The 7,381-nt window shown below is 43.7% G+C and overlaps 1 long non-coding RNA gene across 1 annotated transcript; it reads left to right on the top strand.

The window, feature by feature from the left end:
• The first annotated feature begins 517 nt into the window (after positions 1–517).
• Positions 518–3,016, top strand: LOC144807846 (uncharacterized). Its single transcript, XR_013606470.1, has 3 exons — positions 518–803; positions 2,037–2,174; positions 2,901–3,016. It is a non-coding gene; the product is annotated as an uncharacterized LOC144807846 (long non-coding RNA).
• Positions 3,017–7,381: the final 4,365 nt, after the last annotated feature.

Here is a 7,381-nt window from a genome sequence, read left to right on the forward strand (position 1 = left end):
TTCAGGGGCCACCGCACCAATATATATCCCTAATTTAATAATACTCTGAGGATGGATACATATTTGCGTTGCGGCCCCTGGCATGGATTTGTTGCCTCCGGCTCTGTTCCACTTCCAAACACCCTGACTGACTCCCCCTCTTCACTGTCCTCCGTCCTCCGCCCCGACCTCCTCTTCTGGGGCCCCCTACCTACGCTCCCTGCCCAGGAGGACCACCATGAGCCTAGAGCCACCCCTGCCTCAGCCCTCCATAGAACTGATGTAGTTTGTTTAATGAGTGGTAGGCTTGGCAGCAGTAGCATTCAGTCAGTAGCAGAACAAAATATGATGCAACGAACGTACAATTTTGTGTATGCACAAAATTTCTGCATGTCTCCTCCTTATGATCTATGTCATTTTGCTGGCAAAAATGAAAAAGAAACGACTACTCACAGATAATTGATTACCCCATTCTTGAATCTCTTGAATCGGTGGTGTTGTTCAGGTGTTACTGCCTCTGTGTTACTTATTAATCTGCAATCAGAATGTTTATGGAACATGTGATTTGTTTCCTACAAGTATACAGTCAGTGAATCCTGCAAGGCAGTAGTCATTTGTTAGATCAATGTTTGTTTCTTTTAATGTTCTAGCAGTGTTTTTTGCAATGATGTCTATGTTTCACAGCACTCAATGTTTTTCTCTTTGTTTATTATTTTTTACATGAACCACAGAACCCAGGGGCAAGCAGAATGCAGGGACCGAGTCGGCGGGTGAACAACCACGGACACAGAGCTCCTCTACTGAGGATCCTGCTGCTGTCCCCAGTAAGTCCAACAGTGCTTGTTTTTTCCTCTGTAATGTGTCTGCTTTGGCAATTGACACCAACCAAGTATGCATCCAGAATGATGTTTGTCTAGTATTTTGTAAACGTTAGTATACCACTACTAGTCTTGTGGGTATTCTATCTTCTATGGAGTCATATACATATTACATAACTATGTATGCACCAGAAAATTGGATGTTGGTACTGATAGGCAGGTTGGACCTTACTTACACCTCAGTCACAGAAGTCTGAGGAACGCACAATTCACTGAACGACAACGTATATGGGCTCAGTCATTGGTCAATTATTCAATTATCACACTCCTGAACCCCAATACCAAGATGCCGAATGCTTTTAGTACACAAACCATTACCTAAGAAACCCCCTTTTGCTCACTCACTCGTGTGAGTCTACAAGACAACAGACACTGAAAATAAACTTCAGAGTCAAAGTGGTACTTCAAAAGCTTTATTTTGTTAGAAGTAAGTAAGTAACATCAATGTTTTTAAGTTGTTCCGTGAAATACGTCGAAGGGCCCACCAGAAAAAATCCAGAGTTAAAAAAGGCAGAATAAAGTAATCAACATTTGTACAGCTACTAGTGCACAATAGGGAAATGTGGGAAATATCGGAGACCTCTCACCATTTAACGTATACTGGTTAGATATTCCTCTTTTTTTGTAAGCTCTGGAAATGTCCGCTTCGTAGAAGGAAACCTTCTCATCTGCCGAAAATTAATGACAAAAGTGGTGCACGTTAGACAGTATGAAATACATTTATGCGAGTTTTATGCAGCCATGCTAAAAAGAAGTTGTAACCTGTAAGCAAACTCTATTCCACAATCCACATAGAAAACTTAAATACGGGCCCTTTTATTTTCCAACCTCTTCAGGTGTATGCATTGAACAATGATGTGTTGCCTCAAAGCGTCTTCTCGTACTTCGCAACAAGCTGCGAGTTAGCATGCGCAAAACTGGATACATTGATGTACAAAGGTTACATAGTTCACTTCCAATTTCCAAGGACTAGAGTAGCAGGACAGATGAGATGAGCTTGGGTACCATACTATAACAATGAATGCTAATATATGTAGTGAGTGACTCTGCTGTACTATGCAATGTGGACTCCTACTGATTACGTACGTTGTACTTAACTGTTTTGAAGAACTCCATTCTTGGTGAACAAGTACAAAGGGGGCTGTGCATCCATCTAAAAAGGTGTACTTATTTTTATAGGTGCAGAACCCTTACCATCCACCAGTGCCGACGGGGACAGCGGCGCAGCTTCAGCGATCCCGGCGGGGACAGGAGGACCAGAGGCACCTACACCTACACCAGCAGCAGTGGGGGGGGAGCCAACAGCGGCGGGCGATGGTAAGTTACATTCAATAGTGATCCGCATTACTTGGTGGGAGGGGAAAACTTCCTCACTGTACTCTACTGGACAATATATGATGTTACCTTTACTTGTCATTACCATGCTTAGCATTACCACTACAGTAATGCAAGTGGCTGATAGCAGTCGGATGCATGGGTTGTTGTTAAAGCATGGAAAGGGGAAAACACAGCTGCCAGCGTGGTTGGGAGACACACCCAATACCGGTGGTTAGTGGATAGTCTCAGCAGCAGCGGTGTTTTGGGCAAACCCAAAGGCAAGGGAAGGAGGGGACGACTGGGTGCATGGGTCGTTGATGGTGAAACACAAACCAAATAAGGTTTGTTGCGCGATATAAAGAATGATAGTCTCTACTAGACATGTACTACTAGCTGCCCCCTGTTAATTAATGTTACTTTGAGACTGTTCCCGCCTTCCCGGAATCAGAGTATATAATATAAAACGAGATATGAAAAAGACAGGTGTTCGTTCTAATGTGTGTGACCGTTGAAGTACACCCATGCTAATAGGGCAGGCATAATGCCGTGCCAAAAAGTCCAATAAATTAATAGAGGCTGTAGAATGTTCAAGATAGATGCAACACAATTTTTTGTACTCAGCTTGCTTGCTAGTGCTACTGTGCCGCCCACTATGTGTTGAATCAATGTTGTGTTCTTGATTTGCGGGGATTTTGGATTACAACAATTCTGTTTCTTTCTTTATAGTTACTCCTTCCAAAAAAACAACAAGGAAGGAGTTGGCAGTCCGGGCCCGGCAGCGGAAACTGCAGGCTATCGTAGAGGCCTACCGCCGGCTGGTGGATCAGGCCGAGGAGGAGGAGGAGGAGGCGGCGGCAGCAGCTGCTGCCTCTTCCAATGCCCCGGCCCCCAAGCCTGCAGGACTACGTCGCCGTGGTCAGGCAGCCGCCCGCCGCCAAGTTGTTACATCTTCGGCGGCCCCCCCACAACAACATGCGTGCAAATGTAGGTGCCGGGAATTCCAAGAAAAGATTCTACGCCGGGTAGCGACTAAGTTTGAGGAGGAGCGGAAGAAGCTGGAGGACGGTATAGAGGAGCGTGTAAAGATCATGGTGGACAAACACCTGAAAGCCCGCCGGCTTTGAAATGGACCCTGTTTTTTGCCCCTTTTTAAATCCTTTTGTTGGTGGGTGGGATGTGGGTGTTGGGGTGTACATTTAACGTTGAAATTTGGTTGGGGTTAGGGGAGGGTAGGGACAGCTCTGGGCCTGGGGGTAACATTTGATATATATTTTATTTTTCTATCATCGTTATGTTAAAATAAAAATCAGACAAAGATATTTTCAAAAGAAAACATTTGAAGTTCATTTGTGTTTGTTGGGGGGGTGGAGGGGGGACTGTTTCACCAAATAATGTACGTTGTGCAACATCACAACGTTTAATGGGGCATGCAGGTCAGGGGGGACAGTGCTTTCGAATTAAAAAATATATTGTCCACATCTTTAACATGCAGACAGGTAGATGCGCTAAACCCTCACCGAGTTCTATTTGTAGTATTAGAAGAACTACCAGTCTGTCTTGCGTTATACCTCACAGCAAACTTATCTTACCTATGATTGCTGATGATGACGTGGGCTGCATTTGTTTCCCAAGACAATGGATAAGACTCTGTTGTTCTGAACTTCTGTGATAGTAGATAGTAGTAGACAGACCCTGCCAGTAGCATTTTGAGACAAAAAGAAAGAGACAGTAATTTTCGTGATAGACAATGTGGGGGTAGTATAAGTATTAAGTACAGTAGATTACACGACTGAGCCAATACCATTTTGCAACTGCTAAACTGAAACAAAACAATGGTTTTGGGGACTGGAAAGTAAGTGCAAGAGAAGATAAGAAGTTCAACTGTAGTTGTAGTACTCACGTCAACGTCAAACTTTTCTAAATCATAATGCTGTAAACGTAAACACAAACAATGACGCCAATTCATTACGTATTGCTTGTTTGATGGTAATGGTAAATTAATTGGCATTATACACAGAGCTTGAGTTGGGAAGCAGAAGAAGATGCCGGCCATGCCTTGTTGAAAATGAGTCTGACACTATTGTTGCTTTTCACCACATCTGCCCCAGCAAGCGCGTGATCAAATTGTTGGTGTATATTTAATGTAACAAACATCGCACCTCAATGAAACCACGCAGCCCGGGGGAAGAGGGTTAGGGTTTGTTGAATGGATGGGTACGGGGGGTTACGGAAAGGTTTGAGAAATAAAAACAGTACGCATGTAGACAGCAAAAGGAAAACAATGAAGACGTTGATTTATGATGTTGAATTTGATCCACTAGCCCATGAATGTAAGGAATAAAATGTAGAACCAGGATACGCAGAATATCATTCTTTGTTTCCCGCCATCCAATTGCTTGATGATGATGATTAGTGGTAATGGACAGTGAGTAGACGCTCATAGTATAATAGCAGTGGGTGAACAACGTCCAGCCTGTGTGGATTGAAAAAGAAAAGGCAAATACAAAAGAATGTGAATGACCTAAACAAAGTGTATTTGAAATACAGTGCAGATCAACAAAATAATACAAGCGGAATAGTCGTAAAGAGAGAGAGGACTTTCAGACTGAGGCGGCTTTGATACAGTATGTTATGTATAAGTCTACTAGTTGCACATCATTATTAATCTAGAAGTACAAGAAAAGATAGGAGCCAGCACAGAACAGACCCACGGGCCACGACACAGGGTCGCAGTAACACAAACTGCATGTACCTAACAATTTGCCTGAGCCAGAGAATGGGGTATAAAAATTAAAAAAAGCAACCTAGCGTTTACAAAATTAATCAACCAAATCAATGCGTCATTCTCAGTCATCAATAATACCACTATTGTACTGTACCACTGCACAGTGCAGTGCACACACATGAAGTAGCCTGGGTCTACTCTACTGTGCTGTGCCTCTTATTTGTATTTACCTTGTATTCCACTCCAAGAAACATCGTACATCAATCAGCGCAGATCGAACTGACTGGCCGCGTGCAATGATATGTGTGGGGTCACCATCATTATCAGGTCTGGCACGTCTAGTCCAACAGCACCAGCAACTCAGTCTACTCTGTAGTGAGTGACTACGAACGATAAATTAAGTACTGACTGCACCTGTAGTAGTAGGATCACAAGTGCGTAAATAATTTATATTACTAAATAACATGGGAAAATTGCCCATCACGTGAGTCTGAACTTACTAGTATACTTTAATTCCATGCACATTTGCTCAGAGTCCGCTAAACATCCTATGCAATGCATTGCATCATTCATTTAATATACCTGTCTTGCTCTTGTCTTTCACTATCAGATGATTGATCACAGATGCTGCCTAGCCTTTTCAAAAAGCACATCAAGTTGACTTCAGTTGTGGATGCCTGCTCAAGTATTGACACTGAAGAGTCTCTATGAATGCCTGCAGACAGAGGTGGTAGCCTTAAGAGTAAGACAGTGATGAGTTGCAGATTTCAAATGATATAGAGGATGGCTGTAGTCATGACTGTACAGTTCACTTGTTATGGAGGGACTGTTAGAGGCTACATTATTGTACTATACTCCATCTACATACAACATCCAATGTATGGCTGGCAAGATGGAATTGTATTGACTTGAGTGGGAGGCAAGAAGATGGAGCAAGACTCTGAGGAGTGCTGCAGTCAACAAATGCACAGGCGGGCAACTCCAGTAGGTAAATAAAAAGATACAGTGAAAATAAAAGCAGTCGTGCAACTCCAGTAGGTACATAAAAAGAATCAGTTGTGGGGATGGATTAGGTTGTGTTTTTTTTTTATTTGCAGTTTAGCACCAGAAAGCCATTGTTAATAAGAAAATAACACAAATAAAGGAAGGGAGAAAGTAACAATTTAAAAGCCTAGTTGTCAGGGAAGAGGAGCTCGTCCTCAAACTCTGTGCGTTCGGACAGAAGTAGGTCATGTAACCCAGTAGTGAGGAGGTCTTCGGACTCGCTTTCTTCATCCGGCGCTGATTCACGTACTTGATAGTCTGGTGGTATGAAGCGTTGATTCATTTTTATCATTGTCAGCCGCTCCACGCTTTGGGGGGAGAGACTAGTCCTTTTCGATGTGACAATGGCACCAGCAGCACTGAAAACCCGCTCAGAAGAGACACTGGCTACAGGACAAGCCAGATACTTTATCGCCAGCCTGCTCAGCACTGGCCACTGTCTCCTTCTTTCATACCAATAGACCAATGGGCTTTGCTCCGTGAACACCTCTGTTGTGTCATCCAGATAGGCCTGAACCATCCGCTCAATGTTCATTGGGGCTCGGCTTTGCTGGTCCTCTTTTCCCTTTGCAACAGCAACGGACTTACCCATCCCTTTCTGTAGAAAAAAAGCAGTTATGCTTTTGGTTGGGTCTGCTGAATCAGATCGTGTAGGTGCTGCTTTTGGTACTGTTGGTGCCTGCTGGAAAGCAGACACACTGCTCTCATGCTGTGAAGAACTTGCGTCAGGAGTACTTGGACTGGCCTGGGCTGGCAGTGGCAGGCCTTTAAGTAACAGCCGTTCAGTTTCTAACTCATTAGCTTCCGCAGCTATGGAAGTTTTGTACTTGTCAACATCCTCATCTGAAAAAGGAATTACTGCGCTACTGCTGACAAATAATTTGTACCGTGGATCCAAGATTGTTGCAGTTATGTAATGTTCACCTGACACAATATTGTTGAGCCTTACGTTTGCACACAAGCGGTTGGTTAAGCCCTTGGCCAAGGTATATGCATCAACTTTTTGTTCGTCACCTTCGTATGTTTGACAGACCTCCTTCACCTGTTGCTCAAGCATGTACAACAATGGGATGGCTTGGCCCATAGTACAGTCCTCCCTGCTAACTGCACGTGTGAAGACCTCAAAGGGTTGTAGCATCTCTGTGATGCATTTAATGAGGTCCCACTGCCACATCTCAATGGTCAGGGCTTTAAGATTAACAGTAGGATCCCCTAATCTTCTTGACATGACATAAGCATTCAGTGGGATGTACTGCTCAAAGAGACGCTCAAGCATGAAATAAGTTGAGTTCCAACGTGTTGGGACCTCCTGGATCAGTGCTTTGTCTGGCAACCTATGCTCATGCTGAATGACCCGTAGCAGCTTCCGTCCTTTAAAAGAATGGTTAAAGTGCGTGCATATTCTTCTGCAGATGGCCAGTATGTTGCTGACTTTGGC

The sequence above is a fragment of the Lissotriton helveticus genome, chromosome 1_2, assembly GCF_964261635.1.
Source record: "Lissotriton helveticus chromosome 1_2, aLisHel1.1, whole genome shotgun sequence".
Lineage (NCBI taxonomy): Eukaryota > Metazoa > Chordata > Amphibia > Caudata > Salamandridae > Lissotriton > Lissotriton helveticus.